Here is a 23,104-nt window from a genome sequence, read left to right as displayed (position 1 = left end):
TTTGGTTGTCTTTTTTATTTTTTCTTTCCACAAACAGCCATAGAGACTCGAGAGTTAATTCAGCCTTGTAGTCACTCCAAGGCCATCTGTTGTTCAAATTAAAATACATATTTTTAACTTTAACCTTTCAATCTCTAAAGTTTTAAACCTTTGCAATAGAAACAGTCATTTTGCAACAGCTTTTCAGCTTCCTGATTCAGTGACATCAATGAAAGGGGAATGTCAGTTTCGGGAACGTCAGTGAAGAACGTTGGCAGGGCTGACATTGGTAGAGGGACACAGAGAATTTACCAGGTTATTTTCTGTTCTTGCATGACATGGTAATAATGTGCTATGCTCTCTTAGTTGGAGTTAATCAAAACTCTGATTATATTTAATGAAAGATAATTTAGGGATTCACATTTCTTCTGAGGCATAAATAAATAAAAAAGGAACTGGAAAAAATAATGCAGAATTGAGCTTCCTTTGTTAGTTCTATTAATCTTTTGGCATATTCTAATGTGGAAGCCAGAATAAAATATGACCAAAATGCTAATTTCTTTGGGAGTGATTTTTTTTCTTATTTAAAAAGTCATGCATGCTTATTGTAGAAAATATGGAAAATGTGGAAAACTACAAAGATACTTATCATCCTACTGTCTAGAGATAAATGCTTTCAACATTTTGGTGTATTGCATTGCTGTTTATTTATTATTTACATTTAGAGATGGTGGTCTTGCTATGTTGCTGAGGCTGGACTCAAACTCCTGGCTCAAGCGATCCTTCCACGTCAGCCTCCCAAGTAGCTGGGACTACAGGAACATGCCTGCATTCCTATTTTTAAAAGTTAACTTAAATACCTCCTGAATGCAGAGATCAAATAATCATAAACCATGATGTGTTGTCCTTGATATTTGAAGATGCTATTGCTAATCCCTGATTAAAAGAGGCAAATGTTTTGAATCTATTTGATCTTATTTTTTCCCACCAAAATTCATGATTTTTTTCGTGCCATCCACCTTGTCTGTGACAAATGAATAAATTTGCTAAAACTACTTTAAACTACACAGAATTAAAATGGTATATTACCATTCTCAGTTCAATTTAATCCAACAATCCTGTTTTAAACGATAGCTACTATGCATTCTGCACTGTGCTGGGCAAAGTGTAAGGATGGGGTGGGAAAGGGAGATCCAAATGTGAAGATCACACAGTTGCAGACTTTAGAAGCTCCTGTTTCTTTATTCATGCAACCAGCATTTATGGAACACCTTCCATATGCTGGGCATTGTCCTACGCATTGGCAATACAGTGAGGAACAATAAGGAGAAGGTCCCTACCTTCATGGGGCTTACCTTCTATTGGAGTAGACAAAAAAAATAGATGAGACTATTTTGTATAGTGTGTGTTAATCATGTTTTTTATTTTCTGTACCTTATGATATTTTGACATCTTAAAAATCTTGGCAGGAAAGAGACTGCCCCCTCCAAGGCTGGCCAATTCTTAGAGATAGTAAAGGGCTCAGGGGTACACCTTTCATATGCCAACCAACCAACCTGGAGTCTACACCCCCAACAATCCCTTTTATCTAACTCGCGCACACCAAGCTAATATTTTCCCTTCTTTGCATCATCTCAGAGCCAGGTACCAGGCAACAAGAGACCACCCCTACAGCCCAAAAACCCATCAAAATTATTAAAATGAGCCAATCCTAAAGTGTTTATTCTGCCCTGTCTTGGCTTTCCCACAGAATCCTTAATAAAGGCGCTTGCCTAAACTTTCTCCTCTCTCCTGTTTCTGCCTCTTACCAAAAGCTGGTGCTTCCTTTGTGGCCCTGCATGGTGTGGTATGTCCCCTTCTCTTGGAAAATGTAAGTAATAAATCTTTCAATGATATTGGCTTCTCCATGTTGTCACTTCCATAAACTAAAGTCATTGAGACACAGTGGTAAGTACAGTTGTCCCTCCATATCTGTGGATTCCAAATCCATGGATTCAACCAATTGTGGCTTAAAAATATTCGGGGAAAAAAAATCCCACAAAGTTCAAAAAAACAAAACTTGAATTTACCATGTGCCAAGTACCACACTGAATCCACACAAATGAAGTGATGTGTAGGTATTGTATCAGGTATTGTAAGTAATCTAGAAATGATGTAAAGTATACAAGAGGATGTGCCTATGTCATATGCAAATACTACACCATTTTATACAAAGGACTTGGCATCCTTGGATTTTAGTTATCTGCTAGGGGTCCTAGAACAAATCCCCCAAGGATATCAGGGGATGACTGTACCATGAAGGCAAAAATAGAAGGGGTGTTATAGAGAAAAGATGAAGAGTGCCACTTCAGGGTGATGGTGAGAAAACGCTTCTCTAAGGAGGTGGTATTCTGGCTGAGACCTGCGTGGTGGAAGGAGCCAGCCAAGCAGAGAATATTCTAAGCAGAAGTAATAGCAAGTGCAAATATCCTGAGGCAAGACTAGTTTTGCCTGGTGAGTGAACAGGAAGGCCAGTTTGGCTGAAGCAGAGAGGGACAAAAAGAGGTAGGAGAGGTATAAGGGGCAAAGTTCATGGAGGGCCTTGGAATAGAGTGGACCAGACACACATGCAAATGTGCACGGCAATGCATTGTGAACAGTACGTAACATTTGCACTTCTCTTAAAGTCTTTGAGGATACAATACTGGTGAAACCAAAAATTCAAATCTCCGGTGCAATTCTAGGAACTGTGGCACAGTAAAGACAATTACTCTTCTGGGCAAATGTGTTTGATAACACCCTTCAGTTGCACTCTGGTCTTCCTCCTATGTTTCTTCCAAAGTGAGTCTTTATAAATTGAAAGAGCACTGCTTTTATCCAGCAGTGTTGAGTGAAATTATAAATGTTACAGCGTGCATAATAAGGGCAAAAGCCAAGTGCAAAAAGCATATTCCTTTGTGGTTTGTGGTGGGGGTTGAGGATGGTAATGAGCAGGGGGTGGGGAAGAGGTGGTTTTCCTTAATAGAGTTCTTGTTGAAGCCAAGCTTCCCAGCTGTTGGGTTCAGAGCCTGCACGTGATTGGTATTGTGCAAACTGGGCCTGAATGCTGATTAGAATGAAAACTAGGTGGCTTAGTCCTGACAGCTTTTTGAAATCAGAAGCAAGAAGATGCACCTACATTTTCAGTTTGATGTGACATAATTGTGTTTTCGTTTATTTACTAAGTTCATAAGAATATTTAATTTCTAGGTTCATAAAACAGACTCCAGGTATTACAAGAAAGGGATTTTTTTTTTAATTCTCCTTTTCCCACAATGCAAAATATTTTCTTTTGAACAAAGCTTGGGCTGCAGCTTTACTCAAATGAAAGGGTGTGGGTGGAGAATAGTTTATTAACAACAATAATATGAGCCAAGCTTTAAGCTTAGGCTGTATAATTTTATACACTTATTTTTTATTATAACCCTGTTTTGCAGCTGCTATTATTTTCTACACTTTATAGATGAGCAAACTGGAGCTCAGAGAGCTTCAATTACTAGGCCAACGCCAAACAGGGAGTGTGGACCCAGATGCCTGGTGGACCTTGCATCCAACCCAGGTCTATTTGGCCCCAGTCTGCACTTCCCACCATACAACCCTGTCCCCTAATATACCTTTTAACCATCTGCAGAATAGGAGCAGGCCTACTCCATCTTTCGTGGCTATTGTCACGAACAGAGGACATAAATGGTGGCTTGCAAAATACCTTACAGATGGCAATTTTAAAATAACAAAATAAAAGGAAGCCACACATTGGGCTGCACCCCAACTCATCCACAGGCCCCACCTCAGTCACAAAGCAAGTGGCTTTCCTGGTGTTGAGTGGGGAAGAATGCTCTGCAGCAACTCCTGGTGAGTTTTCCTTTTTATGGAACTGGGTCTGAGACATGCATTTCAAGGTAAAGGAGTTTCCCATTTAGTAGAGAGAGTAGCACTTTTAAAGTACTTACGCCAAGGTCTAGACCAATCATACAATATCGTATATTCTCTCTATAATATATTCTGTCCATAATATCTTCTCTCTATAATATATTTCATACATAATCCCCCTAATATATTTCTCTAAGGTAATAGGAATCATAACAATCCATTAAATTTTGATTTTCTGTACATTTATGTTTTATTCCACAGTATATTTCAAGAGGTTATGGGGCACCTTAAAATAAGCAAACAATTTAACATTATACAAAAGATTTAAAATAGGTGACTACATAATGCAAAGAAAACAGGCAGGAAAGTAAAATGGAAGCAGAGAGAGGTTATGTGACCTGATGCATGTGATTTGAAGATCTTTATCCTTTCTAGAATTCATGGGCATTATCCCATTTGATCCTCAACATAACCCTATGAAGTAGAAAGGCTAGATATTATTAACCCAATTTTATAGATGAGGAAACTGAGGTATGAAGAGCTTAAATGATCTTCTTAAGGTGATAGAACTAGTGAAAAAATAGACTGATTCTAAGTTTTCTTACCTGCCAGCCCAGAGCTCCATGAATTCTGATGCCCGAATTGCTAGGGTAGGAGAGATCCCAGGGAAAGTAGGGATGTGAGTGAAGCGTTTCTTGGCCCACTTAATTCTTTTCTCGGACTGTCTTCAGGTGTCCTTCAAAGCCCATCTGATGCTTGTTGGCTGCCCAGAACACCTTGCCAGAGCTTTTGCCCTTCCCCACTCTTCACCCCACCCCACAACTTGGACTTGCCTCCTTGGATAACATAAACCACTCCTATGTCATCAAAATTACTCAATTCAGTTTTCAGGTCCCTTGGTGCCGATTCTTGGCTAGGTTAGTGCTAGCTAAACATGTTTGTTAAGGCAAATCACAAGCCAAAGGTGATTATAGAGAATGCTGTCTTGTTCTCAATAAAATAGACTTTTTTAACAATAAGGCTGTCCAAAACCAGAGTGGGCTACTCAGGTGAGGGGAGGCATGGGTGGCTCTTGAGCTCCCATCCTTGCAGTGGCTCCAGCACAAGCTCGATGCCCACCTGTCAGGGATGGATAGTGCAGGGGATCACCTTGGCCTCAACTAATTACATTAGATAGCTCCAACCTGCTTCCAGATCCTTCCGTCTCTGATTCTAGAGGAACCTGTGTTGCAGTGCCAGTATAGCCCTGCCTTACACCTCTCAGGCAACCCGTTCACAAGAGCCTTTTGGCATTAGTGCCCTCAATCAAAGGTGTGACTACAAGGGGGAGAATTCTCCAGGCCCCCTGAGGATGGGGTTGGAGAGACTTTAACCCTTTTAAATTATGCCATGGAAGAAGCCACCAAACCCATATAACCTTGCCATCTGGGATAACCAGGCTCTGCTTTTACATTCTTTCTAAAGCTTCTCTTTGTAGGTTGCTGTTTAAAGGCTTTCCCCAAAATCACCAAATTGTATCTCTATTTTTTAAACCTTAAAAGCATTTCTCAGCGAATTTGAATATTGGGAAACTTCTTAGCATTAAAGCAACCTTACACGTTAGTCTACTATGATGTCACAGTGGTTGTCTCCACAAAGAACAGCAGTGGAGGCTGGAATAGGAAGGAGTGGAGCTTATGGTCTTACTGAGGATGAACAGCATAGATGTATTTACCTATGCTGCACCCTGTTCAGAAAATAATTAAAGACAGGTTACAGAGAAAGAGCAAGAGTAACAACATAAAATGAGGCTAATATAAAAATGCAAACCATAGACGATTAGATAAACAAAATGTGTCTCATATATATACAATGGAATATTATTTAGCCTTTAAAAGGAAGGAGGTTCTGACACATGCTACACATGTGTAGCATGCTGACACATGCTGACACATGCTGGATGAACCCCTGAGGACATTATGCTGAGTAAAATAAGCCAGACACAAAGGGACAGATGCTGTATGATTCCATTTATATGAGTTCCCTACAGTAGTCAAATTCAGGAGACAGAAAGTTGTATGACGGTTGCCACAGGCTGGGGAGAGGCACAAATGGGAAGTTATTGTTTAATGGACTCGGGGTTTTAGTTTGGGAAGATGAAAAATTTCTGGAGGTGGATGTTGGTGATGGTTGCACAACATTGTGAATGTACTTAATGCCATAGAACTGTGCACTTAAAAGTGGTTAAAAGGTCAAATTTATGCTATATATATTTTACCACAATAAAACAAAAGACATTGAACTCCAGAGGCTTAGAAAAAAAAAATCTCATTAAATACCTTTTTTTACATTAATTACAAGTTGACATGATAATTTTTGGATATGGTAGGTTAAATTAAACATATCATTATTTTAAATTTTTTAAAATGCAAAGCACAGAGGAAGAATTATAAAATCAAATAACTTGAGGAGGACTAGCAGGTACATACACATGTGAAGTGACAAATGGTGTTTACAGCGGGGAGTGAGTATGTTTGAGGCAACCAAGAGACTATATGCCTAGGCTTAAGGTATTCAGATTAAATGTGTAAGAAGCAAATAAAACATGTCCTCAGTCTCAATGACCTGGAGGTAACAGTTACTGACATCTGACATAGAAGGTTATGCAGTTGCTAATAGGGCACAGATTTGGCTTGAGCTCTCTAGCAGCCAATGTGAAAAGAGAAATTTAGCCAGTTGCACAGTTTACAAAGTACTGAGAAAAAAACTCGGCCGTTATTCAGAAACACGTGTGCTATTGATATTGAGATATGAAAGAAATTTCTCCTGAGGGCCTTACAGAAAAAGCACTTCAAGGTAGTGAACAACACCCTTAGAGGTTGGGGCAAGTCCCATGGGATTTTTCTTATCCCATTTCTCATTTGGGGTCCCTTATTTCACAGAACAGTGTCACAAAACCAGTTCTGCCAAGGGCCAGTGGTCCAGGAGGAGGCAAAGTAGTGCTGAATGAATGGTAGAGATGATGAGGCATATGAGTGCTATCGGCATTCAAACTTCCTGAGGGATCATCGATAAAGCAAGGCTTTCTGCAGGCTTTCTAAAGGCAGTCGGGCAACAGCTAGAGCTTTAGGAAAAGTAGGATTTAGATTCCTGCCTGGTACATAGTGGGCACTCAGGAAGTATTTGTTGCACGAATGAGTAGGTAGATGTCTTAGTCCATTTGGGATGCTATAACAAAGTATCTTAGACTACTAATTTATAAACACAAATTTATTCCTTACAGTTTTAGAGCCTGGGAAGTTCAGGATCAAGGTGCCAGCAGATTCAGTGTCTGGTGAGGGCTTGTTCTCTGCTTCATAAGTGGTGCCTTCTAGCTTAGTCCTCACATGACAGAAGGGGCAACGGAGTGCCTTGGAGCCTCTTTTATAAGAGGACTAATCCCATTCATGAGAGTAGAACCTGCATGACTTAACTTACTTCCCAAAGGCTCCACCTCTTATTGCTATTACATTGGTTTTTAGGTTCTAACATATGAATGGGGAAAGGGAGGACCAATCTTCAAACATTAGCAGTAGAGATAAAAAAAAATACAGGTATTTCAAGGCCAAAGGGGTAGAGAGAGCATTTTGGAGGGCAACCTGGCTGGAGGATATTAGTCAGAACTTTCTTGGTGGCAAGTGACAAAAATCTAACCACCTTGGTTTGAAAAAAAATATGAAAATGAATTGAAAGCATATTGGAGTGTCTCACATCATTAAAAGAAAGAGTTGAACACTAAATATGATGAAGGCAGGGTGAAGGTGGGTCTCCATGGTACACATGGAAATGTGCCACCCAGATCCCCTTTCAAAGAAGGATATGTTTCCCCAGACGCTGGCCATATGCTCAGTACACAGCCTTTAGCTGTCAGCCAGCTACTTCAGGGTTTGCCTCAGCTGCAGAGAGTTGTCTCACCCAAGAACATGTCCTTCCCTGGGCAGCCCACATCCAGTGACTGATCATGGTGAGAGTGTAAGGGTCAGGCCGTCTCAGCCCATAAGGGACTATTTCAATGGGCCATTTATGCTTTAGAGTTCTCTATGGAGTCGGCCAAGTCCTTTTCACACTCGCATTTAGTTCAGTTTCTCCCTCTACCTGATCCTGCTTCCTCCTTCTCCTTTCTTTGAGTGTTGCTCCCTAACAAATATCCTGCACACCAAGCTCCATCTTCAGTGGAACCTAACCTTTGAGAGCCTAAGAAATGTGAACAAGGACTCAAATGCCAAGAGGATGCTCTCTCTGTCTCTCACCTTTCCTTCCCTCTGGATCTCTCCTTCTGTCTCTTCCACTCCAGATTGCCTTTCTCCAGATATTAGAAAACCTGATCACAAAGAGTTTCTGCCACAGAAATGGTCAGACTGTTATTGCTCAGTTTCTGATAAAAAAAAAATGTTTTGTATCCCAAAAAAGGATAATGAATAGCCCTGCTGGATGTCAAGGCATTACAATGGGCCAGGCTTGGGGTCAAAACCTGCTCTTCAGGAATGGCATCGTATAAGAACAAACATCATGGCCCCATTGACCCATGGGGTTTTGAGAAGGGTTGCTGGGGAAAAAAACCATGATGATATCCTCTACATTTTGGGGAGTAGTAGCAGTTGCCATTGAAAGATTAATTGAAAGATTAATTTGAGATTTTGAATGTCAAGTGTAAGAGATAAAGTATCTTTAGTTCATTGGTTTTCAAACAAACACTTAAAACAACAGGACTCTTTCTCAACAAAACTTATTCAGGAGCACCAACATATTAAATAGATTAACAATAGAGCTACTGCTTTGAGAGGAAGTAAGGGCCCTAGAATCCAGTCTCTTGTCCTTCTCTAATTCTATTTCCCAGAAACCAATGAGTCATCTCATTCACTCATTCAACAAATATTCACTGAACACTTCTGTCTAGGGGCATTGTGCTAGGTGCTGGAGAGACCTTTGTTGAGTAAAAACAAACACAATTCATATTTCTGGAGCATGCTACTTATAGTCCTAGGATGCAATTTGAAACCCACTAAGGGGGCAATTTTGAAGGGGTAGGAAGAAGAAAAATAAAGGATTGGGGTAGAAGAATGATGCTTTAGGAATAGTGATCTGTTGGTTTTAGGTATTGTCAACTTGATGTGGGGAAGACTGGTCATGTCAATTAATTAGAAGACCATTGCAATAGCTAAGACATGAAATGTGGGGTCTAAATTTAAGGCAGAGGAAATGAAAAAGGAAGGGTGGATAAAACAAATGGAATGTAAGAAAAATTGATGAGTCTTGGTGACAACCTCTTAATGGATCGAGTTAGTGTCTTTTAATGCATGATTAAAACAATCCGACATACATTTATAGGTAGTAGGTCCCCCCCAACTTTTTCCACTCAATCAAATGTGCAATATATTCCAAGCCACATTGCTGCACCTATGTATTAATCATTCTGCATTCTCGACAGCTCATTTCAGTCCCATTCTGTCAGCACCCTGACCACTTACACATACTTCTCATGGTTCCAAGTACAACACTCTTTCCTGGCTGACAGCAGCCCACGCCATTCCTCATGTCTTCTTTGTACAAAGCTGTAATAAATATTAAGTTCCTGAAAATTTATGATTCAACTAATATCAAATACTCCTTTAGCCAAGATATTGTTCTCAGGAACTTATTTTGTATCATATGAAAGAAAAGTAATTTCCTTTTACATTTTAAGTTCATGTATGGTTCAATGTGTGATTGTAAGAGATAAGGTCCATTTTTCTGGCCTTTGTGATGACTCAGTATTCTTGAAGCATCTTGGGATGAGGATGCTTGCACAACTGCCCCCTTGTATATTCACTTTGCAATTTAAATTTTTCTAAGAATTTTGCAAAATTACCTCCAGAAATGTCCTTAGGAATTATTGCTCCATTGCCCCACCCCACTCACATTTTACAGTTGAGGGAAACTGAAGAGACTATAGCAATCCTCCCACTTCAGCCTCCTGAGTAGCTAGGACTACAGGTGCATGTCACCATGTCTGGCAATCTTTTTATTTTTATTTTTTGTAGAGACGAGATAGTGCTATGTTGCCCAGGCTGGTCTCAAACTCCTGGCCTCAAGCAATCCTCCCACCTCAGCCTCCCAAAGTGCTGGGATTACAGGTGTGGGCCACCATGCCTGGCCTCAGTTTACTATTAATATAAGATAATTTATAAATTTAATACAATCCCAATATAAATCCCAATAAGCTACTTTATAGAGTTAGACAAGTTGATACTGAAGTTTACATGGAGAATTAACATGTAAGAATAGGTAAGAAACACTAAACAAAGAAACATTACAAAAGAGAACTAGTCTTATTAGATATTAAAATTAATACAAAGGTTCCATAATTAAAATCAGTTGGTACTGGTGCACAAATACACAGATAAACCAAAGGAATGGAATAGAAAGTCCTGGATTAGATTCCAAAACATGGAAACTTAGTATGTGATAAAGGTGACATCTCAAATCACTGGGGTAAAGATGGACATTTTTTAATAAATGGTACTAGGACACCTGAGTAGCCATTTGGAGAAAGATAAAATTAGATCCATATCTCACATCATCCATATGAGTAAACTCCAAACTGATTAGGGATATAAATATTTAAAAATGAAACTATAAAAGTACTAGAAGAAATCATGTATAAGTTCCTTTCTAACCTCTGTGTAGGGAACAGCTTTCTAAAGACAACTCAAAATCCAGAGAAAATAAAAATAAAAGCAATAAAAATAAAAAGTCAGAGGCAACAAAAGACAAGATTGATAAATTTTACTACATAAAAACAAAAAACAGTTTACATAACAAAAGCACCATAAAGAAAGTTAAAAAGCAACTAACAAAACTGAGAGAAAAGATTCACAACATATACCACAGACAAAGGGCTAATATTCCTAACATATACAGAGCTCTTAATAATTGAAGTACAAAGGACTAAAAGTTCAACTTAAAAAATGGGAAAAGACATGAATGGCAATTCACAGAAACTAGATATTAAAACAGACTTCAGATATATGGAAAAATGCCCAAACTCATGATTACAGAAATATGAATTAAAATAACACTGAGTATCACTTCTCAACTATCAGACTGGCAAAACTTTAAAAGCATGACAATACATTCTGCTGGTGATGCTGATAGGGAAAAGTCATTCTCATACATTCCTGGTGCAAATACAAATTGTTATAACCATTCTGGAAAGAAATTTGGCAATACCTAACCCAAACTACATGTTATTTTTGCCTCTCAACCCAGGCATGCCACTTCTAGGAATCTACCCTGAAGACATACTTCCAACAATACAAAAATACATAACAATGTTATTCATTGCAGCACTGTTTGTAGCTGTAAAATATTGGTAACTACTCAAATGCTCATACATATGAAAGTGGTTGATGTGTACCATTGCTTAATGGTACATCTACACCATGGAATATTATGCAATGGTAAAAAAGAATAAGGAAGATCCCTATGAACAGAAATGGAGTAATTTCCAGGACACACTGTTAAGTGAAAGGAAGCAAAGCCCAAAGAGTATCTCTAGGAAGTAAGAGACGGATATAAGAAAATACACAGGTGTCTGCTCATATGTGCAAAGAAATAAAAGAAGGTTAAATAGAAACTAAATAAAATGGTTACCTATAGGAGCAAGTGGGAAAAGGCTAGAAAGAAGTTGAGAATGGGAAGAGTCTCAGGGATGAGAAGGGAATGACACTTCTCTATGTATATTTTTTTGTATAGCTATGACTCTTAAAACCATAGTAATGTCCCTTAAACTCTTCACATACCCAAAAAATAAACAAAAATTTAAAACCAAACAGGATGTGAGGAAAGGAAAATTCAGAATGAAGCAAAAAACACTAACAAATGAACCAAACTGTTCTATAAATGAATAATATAACCGCACTGAAATGGATGGGGAGGATAAGAACCAACCTAAGTAAACATGGAAAATAGTATCTTGATAGGATAATGTGAGGCTAAAGAAAAAGAATGTTGAGTAACTGGTCAGACACCAACTTAACCAACTGATCAATGTAAATGTCACAGCAATAAGACATGTCAACATCATGAGCACCTTGATGTGATACACTAAGAAAGATACAAGAGCATTTTTGTAGTGGTCTTGCCAGAAACACACAGCCTCAATCTAATCATGAGAAAACATCAGACAAATACAAACTGAGTGACATCTACAAATTAACTGACCGGTACATATCAAAAGTGTAATTGTTACAAAAGACAAGGAAAGACTGAGGAAGTGTTGTAGACTGGAAGAGACTAAGGAGAAATAAGATCTAAATACAATGTGGGATTATCATGAGGATCCTAGTACAGAATATAATTGCCACTGATGGAAAAATTGGTGAAATTTAAATAAGACCTGTTGTTGAGTTGCCAGTAGTGTACCAATGTTAATATCCTGTTCTTGATCATTATATTACAGTTATGTAAGATGTTAACTTTAAAGGATGTGGGGTAAAAGACATAAGGGAATTCTGTACTACCTTTGCAACTATTCTATAAGTCTAAAACTGGCTTAAAATACAAAGCTAAAACTTTTTTAAAAGACCTCAGTGGGAGGTAGAGGGGGCTATTTGGTCTTATGATGTTAGGAACCTCCAGCAGGGCTGGTATCCCAGTCCGTGAAAGTCTATGGCCTTTTGTGCCTTTGTTCATACAGAGAGTTTCAGCCTGGGCCCTGCCACAGGGTTGAAGAACAACACCTCAACTCCAGCGGTGAGGATGAAATAATTACTGAGCTCTAGGGTTCCCAATTACCATTCTGCCTCCTCCCTGACCTTGAATAATAACAAGAACCTCATAGTCAGCTACTAATTCATAATAAGTGACCATCTGACCTGATCTGAAATTTCATTGTAGACAGATTTTCCAAGCAAATGTGAAAAATAAGACATGCTTAGTCTATTTTTTCAGTTAAAAAAAGTGTACATTGCAGCATTATTTATAATAACTAAGGCATGGGAAAAAATAGTGTTCAAAACTAGGAGATTGGTTAACAACTTATGGTATATATCCATACATTGGAATGCCAAAGAGCAATTAAAAATGTTGTAGACTATTTAATAATATTCCATATCATGTTCCCCAGAAGTTAAATAGGTTAAAAATATGTACATACATAATTTACCTATCAATCTACTTATAGATAATAAGATTACGAGAGGGAAAATTTGGAAAAATATCCTCTAAAATGTTAACAGTAGTTACCACTGATTGGTGACCATGTATTTTTTTCTAACTGAAAAAATATTATTTTAAAAATAAAGCAAGGAGACTTCTGGTTTAAAAATGATGGAATAAAGACATCTGTCTCCCTTCTCTTCACCAAAGTCATTCTGCAACAACAAGCAGAAGGAAAACAGAAATGCAGACTCCATCCTTGAGGAAACTAGGAAACAACTGTAAACCTGAATCATGCTATGGAAGGAAGGGGCTTCCCAATGTGGGCACCACTAGAGAAGCCCACGGGAAGACAAAGGCGGGACCTGTCTGAAAATGCGGAGCTCAGACAAAGCCTGCTGAGCACCTGTTCTCCTAAGAAGTGGGAGAACCACCACCAATTCCTTGTCTAATCAATGGTATTGGAACATGCAGGCTTACAGAGGAAGCTTCTTTGGTGCTCATTTGACACCTTAAAGAAGCAGGGAAGCTGGGGATGAAAGCAGAATCGCACAGACGTGACATCTCAACAGGAAGCAATTTATTGGTGAGACAAAGCAGGGTGGAGGAAGACTTTGCACTACAAGCTGACACCTTTGGTTCTCAGTGAAAAACTAAAGGCAAAGCAATTCCCTTGTACACCCACATACTCTCACACCACCCTGTGTTAGAAGAAGCGTTATTATCGTATCAGTTAAGATTAAGCTCAGCTATATGACATAAAAGCACCCAAAGCTTTAAGACGATAGATGATTATTTTTCTCTCATTTAGAAAAATTTTGAATATTCTAAAACTGATTGTGGTGATGGTTGCACAACCCTGTGAACAAACTGAAACCCATGGGATTGTGCACTTTCAGTGGGTGAACTGTATGATGTGTGAGTATTTCAATAACGCTGGTTTCTTTAAAAAAATTCAAGAATAGGATTTGTATAGTGGCTTCATAGCATCATCAGGGAACCAGGTTCCTAACTATCTGCTCTGCTACCCACTGTATACGGCTTCTATCTTCAAGCCACCTCGTGGTTTTAGATGACTTCTGGAGCTACAGTCATTAAACCCATATTCCAGGCCGCAGAAATGAGGAATAAGGCCCCATTCTCCTTCTACTTTCAAGGGTCTTACCCAGAAGTCACACCCAACACTTTTGCTATATATATTCTTGGGCACAGTTTAGTCACATGGCCATAACCAGCTATAAGGAAAGCTGGGAATTTTAGGGGTTTTGCTGAGCACAATGACAATGAGTAGAATCTGGTTTCTATCATCACGTAATAGAAGGGAGAAACAAATGTTGGAGAATGCAGTTAGCAGTTTCTGCCACAACTATGGACCAGAGAGAAATTCTTTATAGGTCAGAAACACAATGCTGTCCTGTCTCCTGCAAATAGCTAGTTAGAAATAGCTTATCTCATTCAAAGCTAAGTAGTGATTAACAAATCTCTCCCTATTCCCTACTTCCCCCTACCTTTCCCAGCCTCTAGTATCCTCTGTTCTACATTTTACTTCTATGAGATTGCCTTTGCCTTTTCTTAACACACATGTTAGTGAGAACACGCAGTATTTAACTTTCTGTTCTTGGCTTTGTTAAAGGATACAAAATTACAGCTAGATAAGAAGAATAAGTTCTAGTGTTCTTATGCAGTGGTCCCCAACCTTTTTGGCACCAGGGACCGGTTTCATGGAAGACAATTTTTCCATGGACAGGAGGCAGGGGGGATGGTTTCAGGATGATTCAAGCACATTACATTTATTGTGCACTTTATTTCTATTATTATTATTACATTGTAATATATAATGAAATAATTATATAACTCACCATAACGCAGAATCAGTGGGATCCCTGAGCCTGTTTTCCCTGCATTAATCTGTATTTGCAGCCGCTCCCCAGCACTAGCATCACTGCCTCAGTCCCACCTCAGATCACCAGGCATTAGATTCTCATAAGGAGCATGCAACCTAGATCCCTCGCATGCACAGTTTACAGTAGGGTTTGTGCTCCTACGAGAATCTAATGCCGCTGCTGATCTGATAGCAGGAGGAGCTCAGATGGTGATGCGAGTGATGGGGAGCTGCTGTAAATACAGATGAAGCTTCACTCACTCACCCACTGCTCACCTCCTGCTGTGAGGTCCAGTTTCTAACAGGCCACAAACCAGTGTCGGTTATGGGTCAGGGGTTGGGGATGGCAGTTCTATAGCACTGTAGAATGACTATAGGTAACAATAATATATGATTTCAAATAGCTAGAAGGAAGATAGTGAATATTATCACAAAGAAATGATAAATGTTTGAGATGATGGATATGCTAATTACCCTTATCTGATCACTATACTTTATATATATATATCACAGTATCACACTGTACCCCATAAATATGTACAATTATTATGTCAATTTAAAATTTGTTTAAATTTTAAAAATGGATAAAAAACAAAGATAAGTAATGATTAAAAAGAAACCATTACACAAACTACATAAAGATATTACAAGAAAAAGGAGGAAAGAAACAAAAAAAAAAATGACACCTGAAAACAATGTTCATTTAAAAAACAATGTGGCCACCAGGCAGATAAAATTGTGATCAATCATATTCCCATATACTCCAAGAATTTAATAAAACTTTTAACATTTTCAAAGCAGAGATACAAAACCCAGGGAAAGGATGAATAGATATTACTGAAAATACTATAAGATATATAGATTATAGGGCTAAAAAAGTGAGCAAAATGAAATAAACATGAAAAAATTCAGAGCTATAGAAGCCCTACAAAGTGAAAGAAAAATGTGGATATCTGATATCTTTGGATTACAGGTTTTCAATTCTGTATTTAATCAAGATAAAATTTAAAAATAAACAACAAAAAAGAATCAAATGTACAGTATGCCAAGAAAAAATTGATGTAGAACTGACACCAAGATATAGCCTAGAAGTTACTAGATTTCAGAGATAAATAAAGAATTCTTTAGACATACAGCCCAAAAGACCAAGTCATTAATGTGGATGAGGAAAGAATAGATGGGAATCAAATTGACCTCTGACATCTCCACTGCATCATTTAACATTAGAACACAGAGGCACGATGCCTACAAATGTCTTATAGTTGGTGGATTTTAACCAACTAAACCAGTCAGAAAACTTTTTAAGAACCAGATGGTAAATATTTTCAGCTTGGTGGGTCTAAACAATCTCTGTCACAACTACTCGGTTCTGCTACTGTGCCTGAAAGCCGCCATAGACGATGTATGAATTAATGGGCGTTCCAATAAAACTTTATTTACAAAAATAGGCAGCCTGCTGGATTTGGCCCATGGGAATTGATCTGCTGACCCCTGAGTTAAGCTATCACTCAACTATAAAGGCAAAAGGTAAATATTTGTGAAGTTGTGAGACCTTCAGGGGTATAAGCCACGTATCTAAAGTGTTAGAAGACAAACTTCAGTGGACAAAAAAATAAATGAAGAAATTGAAGCAAAAATACTGGCAAGAAATAAAAAGCTAAAATATGCTCTACTACCTGGAGAACAGAAAAAGAGGCATACCTTCCGGCTCCTTTGGCAGCAAGTGCCTTAGAAGTCCCATGACGTCAAAGGATAATTCAAGAAACCAAGACATCTGTTGGAAGCCATAAAAATTATGATCAGTTCTAAATAAAGAAGGTGATGTCACATTCACAGAGCCCTTTTAAAAACATCTAGCAATTCACAGGGATGTTTAGATTGTTAACCCACAGTGATAGTTGAAGTAAGAGGGCCTCAGTTTTCACAGATGTAAAACGAAATAAATCAGAGGTTCCTGAGCCTTGGCTACTCATCAGAATCACCTGAGGCATTGTTTTTAACGCCTATGACTAGGTCCCATCCCAAACCACTTAAATTAGACTTTCTGGGCAGGGCGAGGTAGCTCACGCCTGTAATCCTAGCACTCTGGGAGGCCCAGGCAGGAGGATCACTTGAGCTCAGGAGTTCAAAACCAGCCTGACCAAGAGCGAGACCCTGTCTCTACTAAAAATAGAAAGAAATTAGCTGAACAACTAAAAATATATAGAAAAAATTAGCTGGGCATGGTGGCGCATGCCTGTAGTCCCAGCTACTCGGGAGGCTGAGGCAGAAGGATCGCTTGAGCTCAGGAGTTTGAGGTTGCTGTGAGCTAGGCTGAGGCCATGGCTCACAGCAGCAAGTGCACTCTAGCTGGGGCAACAGAGGGAGCCTCTGTCTCAAAAAAAAAAAAAAAAAGAATTTCTGGAGATAGGAAAGACAGCATTTTATAAAGCTCCCCAAATATTCAGATATGCAGCCAAGGGGGAGAACCACCAGATTAGACAGTTTTTGAGGTAGTTATCAATTCAGATATTCTATAAATATATGTGTATGTAATATATGTATAAAGAAGTATCCAAAACTTAGGAATTCAGAAACTGTTACATAAAAGAGGCTAAACTACTTAGTCAATTCTAGATATGTTTTTTTAATAACAGAACTTTAAATTATAGTTCATACTGATCTAAGTCACAGGGGCTTCTAAAGAAAACCTAAAGACTTAGTTTCATCCTAATGTGAAGACCTGTGATTGTACATGAATAAAGAAAAAATAGGCAACTCCTTCTGACAAGGGAATCAATTCTGTATTTTAAAAAGAAAAGTGTCCCTGTCAAGTAAGTTGTAAAATGTCAAATGTCCCTTAGTTTTGAAAGTCTAATATCCTTGGGATGATGTTTGTTTGCTTTTAAAAAGCATTTCAATAAGACTGGTCCCTAATCTATTTATTGAATTGCTTATTTCCAAAACTGAGCAAAGTCAGAGAAAGATTTAAACACATAAAGAAAAATAAGTGAATTGCAATAGAGAAACAAAATATTTTCCTGAGAAATCAAAAAATCACTAATGACTAGGGTGACAATAGTTCCAGTTTGCCCATAATAATCCTGATGTGTACCTGTTATTCCAGAGTAATGATTAATAATGCTCCCTTCTCTAACACATTTTGTAGTGTAGGCAAAAATTTGTATGGCAACTCTACCATTGATGCTAACACTAATAAATGAGTCATATCTCTTCATTAGAGCAGATCCAAAGACCCATATTTGGAAATATATCAATGATTAATAATGTATCCTCACAAGGGGGAACCAGATCTTTACCAGGAATGTGTGACTGGGAGTCAGTCTTAGTCTATAGCATGGGAGTTGGAGTTAAATCATGTAGTAGAGTAAACAATTAATATTTTCACAAGGGGATGATGAGAGATACTTAAAGATAGATACTAGAAAACCACATTGGAGTTGTTGGCAATGGATCAGAAGATTTTGGGTGGAAATCAGAAAGGACTTGCTAAGATGCTGGGAGAAAAGCAGATCTAAGGACCGGGGTCCCAGGGACCAAATCTAATCAGGAAAAATAATGGGAGGGAGAAGTCCCAGATAGGAGCCAGGGAGGGTCTGGTATAAAATAATTTTGCCAAGGAACTTCCTGCTGCTTCTTCCAGTTTTTTATTGACCTGATCTCACCACAAGGATATCTTAAAGCATTAAGTTCCTGGCACTCAAGTAGAGCTACAATTTGTACCAAAAAAAAATTTTAAATGAAGTCTATTCTTGCAAAGATTTTCTTAACTCAGACCTTTAATTAATTCAAACTGTTTAATTATTAAAAAAAACAATTTTTCAAATCAGGAGGCCTGACTTTCAAAGAAAACTAATCAAATGGTTTTCTAAGATCATTATCCTAGACTAGTGTTATTTGATCTTCTAAGGCTTTCATGCGTTAGGTGGAAAATTAAAGTCTGCAAGGAACACAAGGATAAAGTGTCAGATCAGTCAAATCAATCCCGCCCAGGGCAATACAGATATGCACAACAAGTCAATGGAGGGACAGATACCACTGTTGCATCTCCTTCATATCCAAGAAGGAATGTGTGACAGCATCCAAAAGTGAGTTATAACATTTATTTATTCAATAAATATTTATTCAGCCTCTATTATGTACATGGCAGTATGCTTACCTGGTGTATTATGAGGCTTTGTGAAAATGTGGAAAATGAACGACAGTAGCACTAAATATTTATTTAATGGTAATGGATAACAGAAAAGCATCTTATAGGCTCCTTGATCTATTTGTTCTGAGAATGGGTCATTGTTTATAACTCCTGGAGAGGTATAGACTTAATCACTAAGTTAGTAGCCTACGACCCCATAGAAGGCAGAGAGTGACACTTCAGCTCTTGGCTTCCCATGTGCCAGTTCCAGACCCTCAAAATCTCAGCTTCTTTTCTTATCCTAGGGTTTAAAAAGCCATCTGATTCCCTTCTAATAAATTTCCCATTTGTTTAACCTAATTTCGACAGATTTCTAATTGTTACTAATAAAGAACCTTGACTAAGACAGATAACAAAGGTGAATTTGATATTTTACTATAAGAAAGTAACAATGAATTATTCCTGCATTTGGTATAATTCATGTGAAGAATATGGCAACCAAAGGGAATTTCTTCTGGAAAGAAATGAATTAACTATAAAAGGAAGGAGGAAAGCCCAGGGATAATCTTTTTTTTTATTAAGACTTAGATCATTTTTTTCACTGTGTAAAAATCTATGTAACATGAATTTTTAACTCCTTTTAAGTGTACAGTTCAGTGTTATTAAATACATTCACATTGTTGCATGACCATCACCCCCACTCATGTCCAGAACTTTCTCATCATTTCAAACTGAACCTCTGTGAGGTATAATCTTAGTGGAATTCTTAAACTTGACACTGGGAGAATAGTAAAGACCAGTTGAGTAAAGATAAAATGAGAGAGAAACAGAGTTGATAGTTATAGAAGTATGATACAGCGTATTTAATCAAATGGAAGTTAAAGATAATGAATCCCTTCCTAAAATATACTGGCAGCCGTGAGTTTTCATAATTACACATTAATATCCCTAAATTTACTTACACATGTTGAATTTGGACATTCATCCGTGAATTTTTCAATAAACATTTCAAGCTATCACTGTGTGACATTTCCTGTTGGTTGGCCAAAATTGCTTAGTGCTAGCTGTGTAGCCATCTTTGCCTTTAGTGCAGTGTTGATGCAATTATGAGTATCTATTATACCTTTGCAGGTATTTCCTAAAATATGAGCAGGGATTAAAAAGGTATCAGTGCTACTAATAAAGAATATTATTTCTTCTACACTTATTACCATTAAAACCTAGATTGGAGTTATTCGTTGTGTCAAAAATGGCAGATCCATTGCTATCAATTGAGGTCATTGATATCTCAATTGGGGTCATTAGTTACAAAGAAAAAAAATCCTTAAAGAAAATAAATTGAAATGTAGAACTATCATCAATTTTTTTTTCTTAAAAGTTGTGGTACAACTAAGGATTTTTTATTTTTCTGCAAACAGAGTCCTCCATCATAATACCCAACTCTAGTATTCAATATCTGTACATCTAATTTCCTGCAGTCTCAGGGAACTATCACGTTCTAAAATAACGGACTGCCTTTATGACAAAACTAGCACAGAGGCAAGCTATGTGTTTATGGGAAATCTCAACTCTCACAACATTTACTATAAGCCTTTTACAGCTCAAAGTAAAGTGGTTAAAACTTGTTTTACTTACCTTACTGACAGTATCATCTCCGAAGTGACAGAAAATATAGCAAAGAGACTGCTATTTTTAGACCAACTTCCATCTAACACGGAAGAACTGAATGGTTTCCATGTCATTTTGGAATTTGTAATAAGTAAAGGAAATATGGGGCAGAGGCTGGCATGTGCTGAAAATTTTAAGAAAGCAGATGTCAAAAGCTTCAAAGGGAAGGAAGGAGTTATAGCACAGAGGGTAAAAGCCCAGACTACAGCAGACTCAAGAATATGCAGGTTTGAATGCTAGGTGTGTGACATTGAGCAAGATATTTAGCATCTCTAAATCTCAGAGTTCTCCTTTGTAAAGTAGGGACAGCAAGGAGAGCACAAACTGGGAAAAATCACTTAAACTCTCTAAGCCTGTTTTTTTATTTGGGAAAATCATAGTATATACCACATAAGTTTGTTCGAAAAACTAACTCAGAAAATGCATGTAAAATACCTACCACTGAGTTTGGCAAATGATAAGCATTTTTAAACCACAACCCCCCAACACACGTTATATACAGTATTTTATGGACTGTTAACTTCTAAGAAGTGAAGGATTCATAAAAGAAACTAGTCTAGCCAGCTCAGATTTAAAATGAATAAAAGATGAAATAAAGGAGGATATGACTAATAATAAACACCAAACGTCTAAGAACAGAATTTTTAAAAGCTAGTGCTCAGAAAGAAATGAAGTAATATTTCTAAAGACAAAACCACTTCCTCAGCTACATTTTGAGGGAAGAAGAAGAGGGACAGAACTCACATACTCTCTGGGAACTGTTATCAAATTTACCAGATGAAAAAGAGAAGGCAGGGGTATGTTATTTCTATTTGAGGTCTACATTTTCCAGTAAGAAGAATGATTCTCAACTGGAAAGGGAAGAGGAAGCCAGGCAAAGAGAATATGTAGCAAACAATAAGTTAGAAGAGGGAAAGGACTACTTTACATGGATTTCAATCTCCAGATCCACAGGCTAGGTGGTGTCTCAAGATTTTTCCAGAATCATAAATGCAATCGCTTGGCAAAAAAATGATTTGTTGGCACAAAGAAGATCTGAAATTATTCTGACAAAGAAGTGTATATGGAGATAGAGATATGCTCATTTAAATAAATTGGCCATCTAGATCTTTATAGATTTTATTGTGCTTTAAAAAGCCTACATAGTTTACTTCGATGTGTTCTTATGTAGAATATTTAATTATTTAAGCCAAATAAGATGCTTCTAAAGCCAGTCAACCATTAGTAGATATCATTCATTACAAAACTTTGCTTCATCCTTCTGAAGACTGACAAGGAGGTCAATGAAACTCATTCTTAATCATCCCCACAAGGACCTGAGTACTCATTATGTGCCAAGTGAACCGGGAATATAAAAACGGTACACAATTATGTGAGTAGGTTGAAGTTCAAAACATAGTTTGAAATACCAAACACAGATATAAGAACATTGCTGCAGGAACACAAAGGAAGGGAGCAATAATGCTGAGTCAAAAGATCAAAGGCAGGACTGCTACAACAAATAACAACTTATACGGCATTACAAATCAGAATGGGCCTCTGACAAAGCAAGTAGGCTCAGGCTTTCGGTAACAAGTATAGGGACATTTGTAGGTGCCAGCTGACAGCTAACTCTAGTAAGAGGGGAGGTCTCATAAGAACTGAGCCTCAAAAGATTAATGGAATTTCGATAGGTATGGAATGGCAGAGAAAATAACTCTAATTTGAGGGAAGGAAATAAATATGCAGACAAAAAAAAAAAGAGGACATAATATGTAACCAAAAACTTCAAGTTCATTGATAGACTGGCATGGCTAGTCCATAAGATTTCTAGAAAGATGTAGAAGGAGACATGGCAAGAAAAGCTACTGAGGATTGTTGGTGGCTTTGAGTACCAGAATAAGGAGTTCAAATTTAATTCTATAATAATGAGTATAATAGCTATGATTTGCTGAGCACATACTATGTGACATAATCTTTGCATGCATTATATCATTTAATTCTCACAATAACCCTATGAGGAAGGTAAAATTATGATCCACATTTTGTAAACTGAGGCTTAAAGAGATTTATCAACTTGCCCAAGTTCATAAAGCTAGTTCAGCATTAGAATTTTGATTCAAATCCACAGCTCTCTAAATCCAAGACCCATAACTAAAATGACTCAGCTATACTCCCTTGATTGTGGAGAAAATCAGGAGCAATGACAGTTTTTAAAGAGAAAGACAATCAAAACTGCATTTCTGGAAGAAAAAATATAGTGGCAGTGGACTTCCTGAGAAATAAGAAATTAAAAATGGCAAGACTAGTTAGAAAGTTATTAGTTCAGGTAAGAGATACGAGGGCATGAATGAGGGCAATCGTAATATTGGGAAGGGAGCATTAAAAGAACCTAATGTGTTAGTTTTCTATGCTGCATA

General features: G+C 37.7%; 1 long non-coding RNA gene across 3 annotated transcripts in view; it reads right to left on the bottom strand.

The window, feature by feature from the left end:
• The window catches only part of LOC123642543, a 132,463-nt gene that overhangs the window by 55,251 nt on the left and 54,108 nt on the right, over positions 1–23,104 (bottom strand). For all 3 annotated transcript variants that reach the window (XR_006736477.1, XR_006736478.1, XR_006736476.1), the window contains exon 2: positions 16,607–16,679. This is a non-coding gene — a long non-coding RNA (uncharacterized LOC123642543). The remainder of the gene's footprint in view (positions 1–16,606; positions 16,680–23,104) is intronic.

Source organism: Lemur catta, chromosome 7 (assembly GCF_020740605.2).
Source record: "Lemur catta isolate mLemCat1 chromosome 7, mLemCat1.pri, whole genome shotgun sequence".
NCBI lineage: Eukaryota > Metazoa > Chordata > Mammalia > Primates > Lemuridae > Lemur > Lemur catta.
The sequence above is the reverse complement of the archived record's forward strand: the minus strand, read 5'-3'. Positions and strand labels throughout refer to the sequence as shown.